Source organism: Podarcis erhardii (assembly GCF_964252035.2).
Source record: "Podarcis erhardii genome assembly, chromosome: 4".
NCBI lineage: Eukaryota > Metazoa > Chordata > Lepidosauria > Squamata > Lacertidae > Podarcis > Podarcis erhardii.
In genome coordinates, this window is record NC_138508.1 from 40,244,076 (window position 1) to 40,262,595 (window position 18,520).

General features: G+C 40.9%; 1 protein-coding gene across 5 annotated transcripts in view; it reads left to right on the forward strand.

Moving 5' to 3' along the window:
* The window catches only part of EPHA3 (EPH receptor A3), a 203,397-nt gene that overhangs the window by 45,987 nt on the left and 138,890 nt on the right, over positions 1-18,520 (forward strand). The gene's annotated exons all lie outside the window — the stretch shown is intronic.

The following is an 18,520-nucleotide window of genomic DNA, read 5'->3' on the forward strand; positions in this document are numbered from 1 at the left end:
TCTGGCACAATGGAACACCGTGACAGAAACCAGAGCACACGGAAATGCCATTTACTTTCCCGCCACAGTGGTACCTATTTATCTACTTGCACTGGCATGCTTTCGAACTGCTAGGTTTGCAGGAGCTGGGACAGAGCTACGGGAGCTGATCCCGTTGCACTGATTCGAACCACCAACCTTCTGATCAGCAAACCCAAGAGGCTCAGTGGTAAGAACACAGCTATGAAATACTTGTAAACCATCCTGAGAACTGTATCACCAAGTGAAAGGTAAAGTATCAATTTCAATAAATAATTAAATAAAACCTCCATATAAAAATACTTAACATTAAAACAACATAATTGTAATTATGTAATTGTAATAGCTAACAAAGACAACAAATCAAAAAATAGCTTATTCCAGGAAATGTTCATCTGAAGGCATCCTCACACAGAGAGCAAATAGGCTGGAACTGGCTGAAGCTCCCTCATAAGAAGTTCCAGAACTGAGCCCTGATAGCTGAAATAGGTTTGAAAAGTGCCCACCCATTCTGTTCAGCTAAGTAGTTTTACGGGAGGAGCTGTATGAATGTGCCTATGAATTAATTGGTTGTCTTCATTCTTGAATTTTGCATCTGAAACAGGCACAACCGCTTTAACCACATACCTGGTCTACTTTTTTTTAGACCTTGAAGTGAGTTAGGAAGCTATCGGGAGATAAGTGTTGAGGAAGAAAAAGACACGTCAGTCCATCAGAGTAGACATGGGTGAGAGGCCACTCAATCTCCACTTGTATTATTTTGCATACACAAACCTCTTTTTTTTCCTAATGTGTGGTTCCACTTGTGACTTGCAGATTGCCTAGAATTTTTACATGTAAATTTGTGCATGAGTGTGTACATGGACTGGAGACCTCACCAGAAGATATCCTGTTACAAGGCTACTTTAAGCACACTCCTTTGGGACAAAGAATATACCTAATTAAGCGTATATAATTTATTCTGCCATTAACATTGTCATAGCTTTGATAAACCACGTCTTCACTGTCTGCTTAATACCTTCTTCACACCAATAACTCTGGAATTGAGAACCTTGTTTTAATGAGTTGAGAGCATGATTTGGCTTCCACACGTAATATTTCTCTCTGTTTGGGGTTATTTAATCCAGATGTTTTGTAATAAATAATTTACAAGATGTTACATTACACAGGCATGAAAGGAATCTCTGGGGTAAAATACTGTCAGTAGCATAAACGTGCATGATCAGACAATGGAGGAGGAAAAACATTAGTGACTAAATGTGTTTTCAGTGGATTTTATTGACTGCAAACATAGAAGCTGCTCTTAGATACTTTTGAAGACTTGGGAGTTATAATTCAGCTTGCATGCAGCATTTCTTCTATAGCAACATTCGTTTCAGTGGATTTTTGCATTGTAGTATAGATTGTAGCTGGGTATAGAAGGGCCAAGACAAGCAAAAGTTCTGGTTTGTTATTTGGAATACAAAAAGAGAATTGGATGGTACTAAAAGAAACACAGAGGAACAACACTGTGTTTGTTTATTTAGTGGCACTGAACAAGTAAAGGCTTTAAGAATATTTTTTTATTTTGCAAAATCTAAACCTAAATCCAGGATTAATTTGAGGAAAGCAGGCATTCATAAAGACTAATGAATAAGCATTTGAAATAAGCATTTTGAAGAAATCTGAATACTAGATCTAAAAACCTACTTGAGATTCTTTTTTTATGAGTGTTGCCATTTTCCTTGCTCAGTACATGTGTGATCAATAAGTGATAAATGCAAATAAACTCCATATTTTAGGCTGCAGTCCTAACTCTGCTTACTTGAGAGTATGTCCTATTGAATTCAATAGGACTTACTTCTAGTAGACATGGTTAAGATTGTTCTGTTAGCCTAGATATTTTTTTCTAGATGTCTATGAAGGTAGAGGCTCATCTTTGAAGATAGAGGCTAAATATTTGGGGTGGAGGGGGTTTGTGTCTAAGAACAAATGATGTTATTTACCCTTTCCAGTGGGGAGAAATTTGCATCAATCCATTGGCTTGGGTCATATTCTGTGAAGCAGCAGAAAGGAAGCTTGCTCCATTCTCCATGTGACAGCCCTTCAGTTATTTGAAGATGGCTATCATATCACCAGCTCCTTCAACCATTCCTCATACGGCTTGGTTTCCAGGCTCTCTATCATCTTGGCCACCCTTCTCTGCACACTGTTCCGTATGCAGTATCCTTCTTAAACTGTGGTGCCCGGAACTGGGCACAGTACTCCAAGTGAGGTCTGACCAAAGCAGAAGTACTTCAGATAAGACTCCTCTCCCCTCTTCACCATCCCAACCTACCCCACTTTATAAATCCATGGAAGGGAGTAAATATGCAATAGATCATTTTTATCCCACCAGTACATCATTCCTGCCTCTGCCAGCGCTGCCTGAAGACACAGCGACGGACTGAGCTGTTGCTGGATAAAGGCATAGAAACTCTGTCAGTCACCCAGTTTGTATGTTTGTATGTGGCAATTTGTCTGACAATTTGTCTCTGTGTGTATAGTGGGGAGTGGCATGCATCTCTCTTTCTCATGGTGAAGGCTGAGTTGAAAGGCATTTTCAAAAACACCCCCGTCCTTTAAAAAATACTACTGTACAAGTTTCAGGGAAAAGATTAGAAGAGATGGCAAGGATTAAAAAAAACCTAAGTGAGAGAGGGGAAAGGAGTTTTTTTAAAAAATAAATAAATAAATAAAAGACTTGAATGAAAATGTTTCCCATGCTTCAAATTAAGACTTTCCATATGCATATCCAAGATCAAGACCTTGATTGGTTTTGATAAAATGGAAAACTGCAATTACTTGCAGCTGTCTTCTCACATAAAATTCAAAACTAACAGAGCCAGTAAATAAAACAGGATTATGAAGCAATGGCCAGGATATGTTTATGCCCTATCAGAAATGGATGCTTACTATATGATTGAAGGAAATAGCCGACGTTCATGTTTTTTTAATCATGTATGAGCTTGGGGAGCTAATGTAACAAAAGGGCAAGATTCCTGTTCCTTCAGGAGTTGGATAGAAGAAGGACTTTTGGTAGGTGCAACAATTCATCACAGCCCAGTGTGGCAAGGATGAGAACAACTGATCCTATGCTTAGATTTGGGTGCATGTTGTCACAATTCTATTGCTATCAAGAATTCTTCGTGGTCTTCCACATGAAGAGCCAAGCTCTTGATGGTGTTGCAGATAGCTTTTTTCCTTTTTCTAAAGTTTGTGTGTGTCACTACCCAGAAGCATGTATTTAAAATGTTTTGAAATCTCAGCATGGATCCAGAACCACAGATTTCATTGGCACTTTTCCATATCAAAGTGAAAGGGGAAAGTGGCCCTTGCATCAGGAGCATGGCATGGAGGAAGGTGACTGCTGGAAGATCCAGAACAAAAGTACAAAAGAAAGTGCTTCACATAGCAAGTAGTTCAATGTGGAATTCGCTCTCCAAAGCAGTATGGATGGCCATCAACTTAGATGGTTTAAAAGAGGATTAGACAAAATTCAGGGGAGATAAGACTATCAGTAACTACTAGCCATTATGTCTGTGTTCTCCCTCTACTGTTGGAGGCAGTATTCTTTTGAATACCAGTTTCTGGCAACTGCAGGAGGGGAGAGAGCAGTTATGATCAGATTTTGCTTGCAGGCTTCCCACAGGCACCTGGTTATCCACTGTGAGAACTGATTGCTGGGCTAGATGGGCCTTTGGACTGGGCCATCCAGCTTTTTCTTGTGTTCTTAGAAAGTTGTGAAAGAACCAGAAATGGGAAGCCCTCTGTTCTCCTGGCAGCTCCAAATGTCTGTAGTTGGTTTCACTTTTGGCAGGACCTTTTATGTAGGCCCCCACCCCCACACAAAGGGGGGTCTCTGTGTGTGTCTGCATGAATTATTTTTAAAACTTAACTGCTCAAATACTTAACAATGAAGCTGCATTCTCAGGTCCCTTGCAACATTACAGAGGAAGCAGCAGCACAACTATTGGACTGCACATGGCTGCCAGAACTTCTGGTCTGCTTCTTATTTCTTATTTGATTACAGAGCTAGGAAAAATCTAAAATGGGCAACCAAAGTGGAGTTGGAGCAATGCCCCTATAAGGAGATGTTGGTTTTTAGTTCATAAGAAAGGCAAGTAAGGGAGGGACATGATAGAGGTATATAATATTATGCATGGGGTGGACAGGGAGAAGTTTTATCTCTCTCTCAAAGTATCAGAACTTGGGGGCATCTAGTGAAGCTGAATGTAGGAAGATTTAGGATGGACAAAAGCTATTTGCACTGCACATAGTTGAACCGTGAAATTTGCTCTCAGAAGAGACAGCGATGGCCACCATTCTGGATGGCTTAAAAAAAGTCTTATCCACCATTACTTTGTCTAATCCCATCAGTACCGTAGTTACTACACGCAATGGCTATGTTTGACCTTCAATACTGGACATGCTATGCCCTTGAATACCGGTTGCTGGGAGTCACAAAGTGTTGTACTTAGGTTCTGCTTAGGCATCTGGTTGTCCACAGTGAGAACAGGATGCTGTTCTAGATAGGTCTTTAATCTGATCCAGTACAGCTCTCTTTGTATTCTTTGGAGCTTTGAAGTGAAAGGTACCTTTCTGTTAAGGAGGTGGGTGGCTATGTGAGATATATATATATATATATATATATATATATATATATATATTGGCCATTTCCCACTTTCCTAAGGAGATGGATTTATAATTCCTTTGGAATATATAGTCATGTCACTTGCCGATATCTCGCAGGGCTATTTTCTTGTCTCTCTGTGTCTGAATGATAACTATTTCTAACTCGTCATCTGCCTGTCCTTTGGATCCTGCATGTTCTGCCAGATGGTTTCTGTACAGTGACTCCTGTCTTGGAGAGAACTGAGCCTCCTGCATCCACTGAATATCTGTTCCAAAGCTCTTCAGAACCCTTTGGAACAGCATGCAAGGTGGTGTGTATGGGTGAAGGGGGAATCGGTTAAAATAAACTTGCCCCCTTCTGTTTGCAGGGCCTTCTGCTGGACTGAAGATCTGTACATTCATGGAAGGTCTCCTTCTGTGAACAGAGATGCACCTTTGGATCGGTCCATCGTAGATGCTTACATATATGAGAGAGAGAGAAATACATTGTACAGTTGTCTGGATTTGGGGTGTAAATTAATATTGTGCAATGAATTTATGAAATTCACTGCCAACCAACGAAGTGATGGTGACTGGCTTAGATGGTCTTGAAAGAGGCTTAGACTAATTCATGGAGGATAAGGCCATCAGTGGCTATTAATCATGGCAGCAGTATGCCCCTGAAAGCCAGTTGGTGAGGGTGGGTGTGGGAGAAGCAAACCTATTTGCTTTCATGCCCTGCTGGTGGGCTTTTCGGAAGTATTTGGCTGGCCACCAATGGACCTAGAATGCTGGACTAGGTGGCTCCTTGGTTTGATCAGCAGAGCTCTTGTAGCAACTGCATAACAGCTCAGAACATTTGTCATTTGTGTTGTCATTCCTACAAGCTCAGTTTGTATCAGAGCCCCTGATCTCATTGCAGTTGAGACATTAGCCTCCATTTGTCATCCTTGAAAGTTTAAATGTGGGTGTAATCAGATTCTTTGGTACTGAAACACACAGTCTCTCTTATCGCAATAGCTTCGTGACAAGATTAATCTTGGGTGGTGGATAAGATGCAGCTGGTATGGGGACAGCCTATCATAAGGGAAGTCTATAGTGGACCCCTCCATAGTATTTGTGTCAGGTGCTGTGAGCCTCAAAGGCACTGGTTTCTTACTCCCTGTGGTAGTGGGGCAGCTGCTCAGAAGAGGAAATTGTAAGCCAAAAACTGTGTCCTGAAAAGAGGGAGCTGAGTATTCAGAGTGAGGAACATCCCCTCTCAGGCATGCCTTTCTTTGGCATATGTTAAGAGTGCTGTGCTGAAACTGGTCCTCCAGTTTCTCAAAAGTTTTCTTCCCCTGTGAAAGAAACTTCCATTTTCTTCTTGAGGGCACTTTAGAAATGGTGTAGAATTTCATTGAGTACAGGGCTTTAAGCTTTCTTTATCGTTGCAAGGTGACTGGAGTTGATATGTTGATATGTGTCCCATCTCCCCTTCCCAGTAAACATTTCTCTAGGGCTCTGCAGCCTCACTGGCTGCCTGTACTTTCTAAATGTAAAAGGGTCCATGGGAGAAATTACCTTATTATGGTCTTCCGCTGGGCTTTAATTGTAGCACTGCCCCCTGGGAAGGCTGCAGAGCATAGGCCACTGATGTAATGGCTTGAAGAAAGAAAGAAAGAGAAAGAAAACTTTCTATCTCAAAAAGATATTTCCCCACTGATGCAATTTCTTTTCCCATGAATTGATAGAGAATGTTTGAAAAAAAAATACTGGACAAAATTTCCATTCTGCCACTGATCTGTTACTCCCTCTTACTGTCTATAGCCTGAGCTACATGTCACCTGGTCTGGAGCTATTGTGTTGCAGTGTCTATTCCTCTTGTAGCTTTTCTGATCCCTCATAGACTTGTTGCTGCTTGCTTGCATCTCCTAAGCCCTTCTTTTTCTTCCTCAGTCTGAACAATACCTGATTCTAACCCATTGCCTGCCTGTCCCTTAGATCCTGTGTTGTTTTCCAGATGGTGTTCAACACAGTGACTCCTGGCTTAGAGAGAATCAAGTCCCAGGGCACCTGGACAGGTTCATTGTCTATTTTAATGTTTTTTCTGGCCCCTATTTTGAACACTCCAAGTAAGATAACAGTAGGGCGAATGCTAGAAGCAAATGCCTTACAGAACAGCATTCCTCTTTCGCCTACATTTTGCAAATGTTTTTCTTTTAACTGCTGCTGTTTTTTACGCTGTACATCTTTCGATGTACAGGAAATGCAACTCCCAGGCAGTGTAAAACTATTGTCCTGAAATTGTCATTGAAATCAATAGCAAAACAGTGTGTGCTGAAGAAATGAAACACCCAGGCTGCTGCTTGCAATCTTTTATTCTGCTCTGTCTAAAAGGTGCTCCTTTGTTGAACATGATTAAATATACATCAAATAGATATGGAAAACATGATATTCTGGGTCTGGTCCCATCTCCCCTACAATACATCTATAGGCCTTTGTGCCTTTTTACCTCACCTTAACACAAGTTGTAGCACGGTTAGGAATAAAGCTGAAGTGCTGAAATAATGCAAGTTATTTTCAGTGTAAGGGATCAGCATTCACTTTGAAGACGCTGAGAGCTTCTTACCACTTGCTGGAGAAACTTGCTTTTCAGTCTAAGAGGGAGAGGAATTATCACCACAAGGTCACCCATGCACTGACCTTGTCTCCACAGGATTTATCCTATTAGTCGGCCTGCAAAATAGAAAAGCACTTAAAGAAAGAAAGAAACTGTAGAAGCATTTAAAGCACCAGAAAAACTCTTCAGAGAAAACTTCTAGAGTAGCTTGGTTTTGTTTGTTTGTTTGTTGTGTGAAATCTTGAAATAATTTGAAGCCTGGAGTTAGCTGTGTGGGCCACAGGTGGCCAGTGAAAGTTTTAATAATAGGCTGGTCCAGGCCTTGAGGTAAATTATGCATAATTATTCATAACTGCTATTTCTGACTTGCCTGCATTTGTCCTAGACCTCTGCCGGAGGAAACAATTTGAAATAATTAGTGGGCTAGTGCGTTGACAATGATGAATGAATCAAACATGTCTGGTGCCAAACATGGAGCTCGATAAGAAGCAGATAACTTGGGTAACTGCAGACTTCTTGGTTTAGACTCTCCAAGACTGGAAGCATTTAGCACATTGTAGTGGGTGGGCGAAGCTCAACCTACAGACCTAAATTAAAAAATCCAGTGTGCTAGCATCTGTTATCAGAATATCAATAATTTGTAATACATTGCATTGTAAGCAGGCATTTTTATATTGTGTTTTCAAATATTGTGTCAGAAATGTATTTTCTCCTTACTTCAGTGCAGTATTATTAAGCGCTGCTAAGCCACTTCAGGAAACTCCATATGCATGATGTTTGATGTGGGTTAATTGTTGGTACACCAAATATATAAAATAAAAATGGCACATATGAGTTCTTAAACAAGGCTCCTTAGGTTTGATAAGGACATGTGGCTGTTCTACACATGTTCCTTGTTTGCCGTGCAGAGCAGCATGCCGATGTTAGTACTGGGCCAAACGTACAAAAAGCCAAAAATTCAGCTTGCATGTGGGTGGGCATTTCACTGTGTCCAGGCTTCTAGTTGTTGAAGAGCAAGAACTCAAAGATTCTTTCCAAAGACTTTAATGGTTAGATTGGTGTGATACATATGCAAATCACTGATCTAAGACACAGCAGGCAATATACATAGTCAATCCAAGGCTCAGATACACAAAGGTAGGTGACCTTACAACTCAAAACTTAGACATTGATCTGAGACTGATATGGCCCTTGCTATCCTTTGTAAAAGAATAGAGTGAGCTCAACTTAGTGCATCAAGCAGTTTTGCTCCTTAGCAAGCAAACCTAGCACTCTGCGTTGAAGGTGGGATCTTCTCCATCTGTTCACACCTCTTATTTCTCTGGGATCTACGTGATGGAGGGTGGGTGTGTCTTCCCTCTCTGGAGAGGCACGGCTAGACCCAGCATCTGAAGGCTCCATGATGGGCTGCATGAAAGGAGGTGTCAAAGATAGGCTCTGGCAACTGTGGAGAGGAAAGTGGGAATGGATAGTTGGGGCACACAGCTCTCACTTCTGGGACAGATGAGGTGAAATAACAGGTTGAGTCCCATGGAGGCTTATGATACATACCTCCTCACTTAGTGTTTCACCACCATGGACAAGGGAGAGTTAATGTTTTACAGCAAGGACATTTGGTGTACTTTCCTTCAAAGAATCTCCACAATTTTGTTTGATGTAGTTCTAGTAGTAGTAGTAGTAGTAGTAGTAGTAATAATAATAATAATAATAATAATAATAATAATTTATTATTTATACCCCACCCATCTGGCTGGGCTTCCCCAGCCACTCTGGGCGGCTTCCCCCCAAAAATTAAAATACTGTAATACATTAAACATTAAAAGCTTCCCTAAACAGGGCTGCCTTCAGATGTTATCATTGGTGCTGCTCACATAACTCCCACTTTCAGGAATTTCCAGTTTAAGTCTTTTGTGAAGATAAAATCCCTGATGTGATCTTTCAGAATCCCATAGTGTGACATAGTATAGCGAAGAATTAGTTTTTAACATTTGATTCTGCTACATTTTGTAAACTGGGCTCAAGAATATAGAATTCAGAAAGCGATTCTGTTGAAGCATGTTGAGATACAATATATCCAGCTTGAAGTAACAAAAATTCACGATTTCTTCATGGTCAAGTTCAGGATATAATAGTTGTGGTCAGAGGAGAGATAGGGAACATGTGGCACTGCAGATGTTGTTGGATTCCAACTCCCATCAACTCCAACCAGCTTGGCCATATGAAGGGCCACAGGTTCTCCATCCCTGGTCAAGGAAGTGAGGCATATGCTCATTCTAGTTCATATCAGATGATTGGCTGAATAGTAACCGAAAGCTTCCCCTGCCTCAGTAAAGAGCTGGGTTGATTCTTAGGCTAGTTCAGATGTAGTGCACTATAACCCACAGATTTATCTAGTTTCCATCATGTCCGACCCAGCCACCAATTTCCAAAAGTCCATCTGTCTTCCTTCTCTCCCCACTTAGTGGGTTGGAATGATAAATAGATAGAATGCTGTAAGTTCAGGGACAGCCTGAGATGGAGCTGAATTCTTCTTCAGATTGAATTAAAATACAAGTCAGAGAAGAATGGGAATTCATGCTTCCAAGTTGAAGTAAACATTATGAGCCCCGAGCTAGCTTAGCCCAGTGGTTCCATCGACCAATGCATTGCCTGGATCCCCCAATCACATCCAGTGGTTTGAGACCCACGGGCGCTGCCTGGCGCTGCCTTTTTAAAAAGGAAAAGGGGGGAAAACATTATGTGCCCCTGTGAGTGTCACTGATATCACTAACCACAACCATGAGTGAGCTGGAAGACAATGGTTTGGAGAGAGGCAGTGCTGCCATTTGTGAGTGCCATTTGTGTGTGCCAGAACCTTTGACATATTTATTGATGGTCTGTAGTGATGAGATTCTCAAATATTTACTTAATTGCACACAGTAAGATAACTTACTGTGTTTCTTCAAAATAATTCAAAATAATTTCTTCAAAATAAATGCATCTGATTTAAAGGTGAGATATATCTATCTGTATTTTTAACCACACATACATGCTTAAATAGGATGGTGGGGTTTTTTTAGTACAAGGCTTGATGGAGTTGAACTCTTTGTTCTGTTCTCAGCAGAACCCTCTCCTGCAAAATTAGGGGAACCTACAGACTTCTGCCCTCCTCAACTCTGGAAACAGCCTTGGGTCACTCAGGTCATTACTTCTGGTGTGGAGTAAACCCCCACCAGTTAACACATAGGCAGGTGTTTTATCCCAGCTGCCTTTGATGTTACAATTATGGCATTTTCCACACAAATTCTTTCTAGATGTCCATTGTAGGTCCATGCAAGACAAAACACAGTATTTTGTGTTGATTGTTTTTAAGGTCACTTCCTGGTGGTTGAGATTAAAGCCCGTTGGCAATGTCAAATGCCTGTTGTCTTGACCAATCTATTTTTGCAGGTAGATCCCCAGCAGCTTTGATTTCATGGTGTCACTATATAAATGCAGACATCAGTGGAAACAGAAGCAACTGTCAAAAATGATCAAGTACCGCTAATCAGAATTAATGAAGGGTTTTGAGTGTCAAAAGTAATGAGCACTGCTGTGCAGGCTGGAGTGCGGGGTGTTTTCTTTTTCAACTGTTGTAATGCTGCACTAATTGGCACTTAGTTCTTAAGGAATTTTACTAAATTTTTGATATCCAAAGAGGTTGGCTATGATGCATTTTGAGCTGTCTCGTTTCTGTCAAGATTGTTGTTGCTTTTTAAGTTGGGAAAACAGAGAGGAAGGAGGAGGGAACACACAATTTCGTGAAGGAAAAACACTAACACATATCAAATGTTGGATTAAGTCACATAGTAAAGTCAGCAGACCATCATGGATGTAAACAGTGTAGTAACGAAGAGATAATCAATTGAAAGTTGAATTTAAAACTAACCAGCTCTTCTACTGGACTGGAAAGTAGCATAAATATTCCAATCTATGCACAACCTATTCTTCCTATGTGATCACAAAAAATAGCATATACAATCCTGCCATTTGGATCTACCCATTTTCTCTTGTACCGAGGGACATGTACCTGTGATTCTGGAAACATGCAGTTTCTAGGGCTGCTATGCCACATGTTCACCTCTTACTGTGATCTGCTACAAGCCTCATGATTATGGTTGAAATTTTCAGTGTTGGAATTCAAGACAGAACTTCCCAATTCCCTCCATTCACAGAAAGGCTGCTTCCAATCCAGAGGAGGCTTCTGCTGTATTTCAGGACAACATTTTCCATTGATCTCCTGTTCCTAGTTAACACCTCAAAATCCAACAGTATCCAAATCAGTTCAAACCAGTGTGGGGGCGCTGCAAAACGTGTGGTTTTGCACTGCAAAAAATTGGCACAAGTTTGGAGGGGGACCTCAAATTTGGGGGTTCATAGTTCATAGGCCTGTTTTCTAGACAGTTTGTGGTCTCTCAACGTGTAGCGAAGTTGCTAAGAATGGCAAGCCAATCTAGAGACTTCACTTATATACAATAAAGCCAGTGGGACATTATTGGATCTGCTGATCACCCAGAAAACTGGACTCCACTGGCCAGATCCCAGCTTCAGGTTGCTAACAGATTCCATGGAGCACAATTCTGTTATTTACTATGTACAGAAGCTCTTCCCTTTACTGATGAGTGACTACCTACTGCGACTGCCCCACCACTCACATTTCCTTCCATTTAAAACAATGTGAAGCCTCTAGATTCTTGACCCAGCGGGAACCATCTAGTACAATAGAACCAGAGAGCAACCAAGTTCCTAGGCTGATTGGAAGAAAGGAGGGTACTTGTTAAAATAGGACTAAAGAATGTGTTGTGTATGTGTGTGTGTGCCAATCAGTGTTTGAAGCTTTACATCCAGTGCTATCCTTCCCATGGATTGCACTATTGTTATTTCCTTGTCAGAGAAAAAGGGTGGAATACGAAACCCTAATGAATGAATAAATTTTCAGTTTGTGATCTAATACAGACAGACCTCTATAATAAGCATGCATAGCATTATGGCAGTGCACAGAGCAAAAGCAAACAATGGGATGGGTCTGTCCATCATTTATTCCTCAGATAGAAAGCGGGTAGGGAGAAGCAAAGCCTTGCCTGCTCTGTGATTGATACAATTTCACATAACCCCGCTATCATCCCCTGTTTAAACTCCCCAAGTCCATTTGCAATCAGTGGTGTGGCTTAATAGCTAGCTTGAAGGTCATTAGCATCTTGTTATAAATGTTAATGGCCACAGTGATGTGGGGGATGGCTCTTTGTTGCTGCTAACATCATGACTAAATGGGAAAAATCTCCCTATTCATCCCGTAGCCCCTCTTCTTTTATTCGGTTGTCAGGGGCCTATTGTGGAACCAAACACTATCAGACGTTACTCCTTGCTTAATGGCAGCAGCTTGTCATTGACGGCTGGGAAGTGGGAGGGGAACGGTACTGGCACCAGTCACCAGGTGGTGGCCAACTGGCCAGCAACTCTCACAGATCTGAACCTAGCACAAGTTGCATCAGGGCTGGCTACAAAAGGCACACATGTGTCTTCTGCAGGCTTCATTAACTCCTTTGAAAGAGCCGAGTACCTTTCTGACATATTAATTAGTTGCTGCGCTTTCTTTACTCCCCAAGTTTAACCTTTTTTGCAGTGGTCACTTGATTCAAATTACTAATAATTGCAAGGCTGTTAGAGCCCTATTTATGCAAAGTGCCTCGAAAGCCTTCCCAGGCGGAATGAGGAGGTGGATGTTTCATATCCTTGTAAAATTGGGGGGGGGGGTATGGGACAAGAAGAAACAAAGGGAGGGGGGACAGATTAAGGTTACCGTTTTAAAAACCAATACAGTTTAGATGTAGCAAGGCATCTAGAAGCCAGTCCTTTGTATTAAATCCATGCAAATATTTTTTTTAAGTATTTTGATTTGAAAGTGACTTTTAAAAAAAACAAAAAATAAAACCACATGTTCACCATGCTGACACTCCCATATATCAGCTCTGTTTACATGCATACAGCTCTTCTTAATGTAGGAAGAATCCATGCAGCCATCCTATAAGTTGCATGAATCAATAATCATTACACCCATCTTGTATGGAGCATATGTATTATTTATCATATATACAGCTAAGAAGAAGCTGAGGCTGAAGAGTGAGAGCTCATGGCAGTGACAAGATTTGTACTGATAACCCCTTGGCTTCACAATTCATTTTCTAAGCCACTACTCTGCACTAAACTTGCTTCCTGCTGTCTTGTTCATCTATGAGCATATTCTAATATTCTAAGATCTGGTGGTGGTGGGGACCTCCTGCAACTTGGAAATGGGCCTTTCTGTATGGGTAACCAAGATATGAAATGCTAGTCATCTCTTACGCAATTTTTACTAACCACTATGGGCATGTCTTTTACAGATTTGTATTGGCATTTGCTTTTGGCACTGCACTGCACTGCATGGCATGTGTTATTTTAAATTCCATCTCAGTTATGAAATTTTTTTGGGGGGAGGGGGGATGGGACCCGCAACAAAATGTTGCAGTGTCAAGTGCTCTTGTTCAACATTTGAGCCAGTTAGCAAAGCCCTTTTTCAGCCGTGCTGATTCCTTTCCTCCAATCCCATGCTTTGTACAGAGGATATTTTAGTTTTACAAGATCCTAATAAGAATGATTGTCACTTTTTGTTTTCATTTTGGTCTTCTGCTGAAAAGGTAGTGTTCAACAATCTTGGTTTAAGTTCATAAATATACAGAGAAACCAGATTGTTTCTGAAACCCATTGTCAGTTTATGCCAGCAAAATGGTAAGTCATTGATGCCATAGACAAATTTTTCCATTCCTAACCTTTTATGCTTTAAATAGGCACAACTGCATTGTGAATACTTATTGCTGTACTGGATGTCTTGAAAATGGGTCAGTTTGAAAGCTTATTCATATATTCTGCCTCCAATTATAGATAGATAGATGATAGATAGATGATAGAATAAAATCATTAAAGCATTTTCATGCATGGACCAACACCCAATATAAGAATATTACATTTGAAATGAATAACAACTGATACTGTATGAACTATTTGGTGTCAAAGACAAAAAGAGATAATACTCCTAATTCTACCATCTTGGATGGTTGGAACCCCATGATAACACATTTAGTATTTTCTATTAAGACACCCGATACTCACCTTTTTTGGGTGGGGAAGGGGGAGTTTAGAAATTCAAGATGACCACTGCCATCCAAAGATACTGTCTTACTCACTAATGCAATTTGTAAAATACATGGATTGTTCTAAAAGTAAATCTTGTGAAGCATATGAGTTAGAGAATGTGGCACAAGCTTTAGTAGAGATTACCGATACATCTTAAGTTTGGACTTATTTTCACTTGACATTCTGTAACTGGGCAGGATTGTGTCTATATTTTTTTTATTTTTTTAAACTCAAAGTCAGCTGTCAGAAACAGATTGGAGTCTTGCTTCCAAGTCTTTAAAGAGATCACATGCTTAATTCTATGCAGGCATGTCCTTCACGCTTGATGGAGCAGGCGTGTGCATTGTACTTGGGTATGCATTCTGAGTACAGCTAGAATCAGCCCTTAATAGTTTGTGTGCTGGGGGCTTGCATGGGACCATGTGATAGAAAATGAATGAAACTGGTTAACTGGCTTTTTGAGAGTGCACAGGGATGGAATTACAAGGTCATCTAGAAAGTAAAAAAAAACAACTCCCACCCCCAAACTATGCATCCCAATCACACTACCTAACAGAATTGGACAGTCCCCTTGGTAGATGATGCTTCTGGGAATTTAGGGCAAGAATAGAGTGGAGGTGCTTGGAACTTTACAGGCACTAAGCTGGTAATGAGATGCATTTCATTTGGTCCTTTTGTCTTGGTAAGCCTAGTGTGAAAATCTTGCAGACCATTTTGCAAAAAGCAGTGAATCCAACCTTTGGTGTGAACTGCACTGTATTGTCTCACTCTGAGAGGTGAATGTAGGAATGGTTCTTTGAATCAGACTCTTGAAACCTACCCCAAATCTGTCACGTGACCTTCCAACAGGCTCTTTTCTACCTTTTATTTGAATGTTCATGGTGATGACCAATCAGAGCAGTTGCAAAGCCAAACAATGCTTAATTAACGTGACAGCTGGAGCTACTTCTTGTGATTTCCCCCTGTATACTGACAAACAGGCTGTGTGACTGTGTGCTGTCACCTTGCATCCCCCACCCAGTAAACACTAAGGCATCACACACTTGTTACATGACAAAGAAGGAGGTGATGGATGACCCCAGACTGAAACCCAGTAAATGAGAAATCCCAGAGGAGTGGTTTTTGTGAAGCTTTTGCAAATAGGGCAGCATCTTAAAAAAACATGCTCCAATGATATTTGCAATTTTCCTGTTATGAGAACCTGGTGGTATCTAGTGACCTGGCTTATGTCCTTACAAATATCATCTCACTAGTTTCTCTTAGTGTTGGGCCATAGAAGAGTACAGTTCTAGTAGGGTTGGGTCTGGAATTGGGCTGCTGGAACAGAACCCCAAGGAACATAAAAGCAGATCTTAAAACTGACCATCTTTGTTGAACAGTCACATAGTGATGTGTGAGCTAGTTGAGCATCTATAATTTGCAGGCATATTCTCAGGAAAGTGTGCATGTTGCCACTTCAGGCATTTCCCAGAAGTAAGGAAAGAGGATGATCAAGGTAATTTAAGGGCCAGTTTGGCTCAACTTTCTGCAATCCAGTTTTGATGCTTCATTACTAAGCAACAAGTCCATATAAGCAGAGGTCCCACATAGACTGAACACAGGAGTCACATAGCTCTCAGGGATAAGAGAAACTATATATTCCCACATGAATGTCTTTTGTGCCAAGTCCAGAGACGTATGCAAAGGTTTTCTTGAACCATGAGTGGAAAAGTTCTTTGAGGGCTTGGTAAAGAACACCTCAAAGGAAATTAGCTTTGCAAGCCTCCACATGCTTCTCTGGTTCTGATTAAAATCTGAGCCAAAGAAGAACTGCCAGCTTCCCTGGCCTTCCAGTTTCCTCCTTGTGATGTTGCTCCATTGCATTCTATAGGAGGAAATTAAGATGTTGTAGGGGCAAAAACCATGAAATGGACCCATATTCAGTAGGGGAAAAGTTAGCTGACTTTTCCCCTACTTGGTAATTTTTCTGTGCCATGGATTGGCTTGGGGGATTTATCCAAGATCTTCCCAATTTTTAGGAAAGTCTCAGATTTATTTCTGAGTTAATCTGAGCCTTGGCAAGCTCAGGCATCTCAACTCAAGACAGAGATACATTCAAAGTGCCCTTTCCCTTACCCGCACTTGAAATTTGCCAAGAATGTGATTGCTTTGCCACGGTAGATCATTCTACTACTCAGAATGCCGTTCAGTATTTTAAATGTCCCAGTAATAGCATTGTGTGATAAAAAGCTACAGGGTGAACATAGATTGGTTAAATCTAGAATTCAGTAGCCAGAGGGATCTCTTGAGCCAAAGGAAGCAATTAAGACCGTATTATCTATCAACTGCTTGAATTCTTTCTAACCACACACACCTCTTTACACTTTTTTAAAAACCTTATATTTAGAATGGCTTTTATGTTACAGTGGCTAGGGAAGTCCAGCTAATGTCTTTTCCTAGATGCCAGCTTCATTCTTTAGAGATCAGGCCGTATATTTAATTAATCTCTATTAGTTTATTTTATATTTTATTTTTAAAAATCTGGTTTTTCTTTCAAAGAAAACACACCAGGGGCTTTGCTGGTAAGGCAAGCAATAAGATTAACAGAAATTGGGAATGAGGCTTATATTCTAAGGAGCAGAGAATCCTGTTTTAACCTAATAGGCAAACCACATAAGTTACATGGGAGCCAATGGAGATTTGTAGTGTTGTAATGGCATGCAAGTTTGTAGCAGTAACTCAGCAGCCATTTCACCACTGCAAAACATCATCAAGGGCTGCTTTGCAACAAGCAGAAAAGGTGATACATTATCTTTCCTTAGCCAGCTGCTTTTCCCTTTTGAAACATCTCATCTGCTCCGCTGTTACTTTTTTTTAGCCCTACCAGTTTTCTACACCAATATTTGCTTTCATACATATAGGTCTAGAATCCCCTGGGGGGAAAACAGCTGGAAGGGGGTCAAGTTTCAGGGGAAAGGTTGACATCAAGGGGAAGAGTCAAACACACTAAGATTGGAGGAGAATTTTGTTGGGTCATATCCTTAGTCTGGTCACCAGTGGATTGAGAGGGATCTGATGGTTTGGACTGGCTGTAAGTGGTACCCCTGTAAAGCTGGGGGACCCATTCAGATGCTCTGGCCTGGCTGAGGGAATTGGAGGGAATCCTGAATGCTCTGGGAATCTTCCAGGTGACCTGTTTACAAATAAATGTGCTGAGGACGTTCAGAATAAAAATCAAGGATGAAATTCAACATAGTGCTAAATTGGATATGCATGCAGGAAGCAAGGTCTGCTTGCATAACTAGACTTCACTCTTCTCCCCCCCCCCAGCACCCCATAAACTTGTTCTAGGAGTTGTATCCTGCCCCAAATAATAACAACATACCCTGTGGCATTTCCCCCTTCTCTTGTGCTTAGTGTCTTTCTCAAGGGATTGTGATACAATCCAAGTTAGGTGCTATAGAGAAAGATCTGGGATCTTATACAAGATTTTTGAGAAAGGGTTCTTACTGTCTGATCAGTGACAGACTGTAGCTCAGGGTTTTTTTTATCAACAAACAAATGCAATAAGAATTTTTGACAATTTGAAATGCAGACTCTTGGCATGTGTCCTCAAGCTATAGGTATTGTTTAAGGAGAGCAAGTGATTTATGCTGCCATTTCAGACAGGCAGAGAAAGAAAGGGAAAATATATGCAATAGCCACTATGCATTAAAAAAGCATTCCTTATCTTACAGTATATGGGGCTAGCTTCTGACATCTGAGACTTTAATTCAAGTCAAATGAGTTTGGTGGTCTTGTCTCAAGCCCCTGAGATTGAGTCGTCTTTATCAGAAACACAAATAATTTGACATGTAGTAACTCAGAGGCTAACCTTTGGCTGGGGTGATCCCAAGGGACTGAACTAGTCTGAAGGTTAAACCACCTCCTATCCTTGGAGGAGGATTCTTGGTCTGCCGCTGAGGTCATAAGCAGGGCACGAGGGAAGATTGTATGGTTACCTACAAGAGGTCTGACCGGTGTGCAAATAGAGACTTTCATTATCGTCTCATGATGTCTGTAGTTTTGCCACGGAGGCACGATTCATCAAAAAGGCAAACA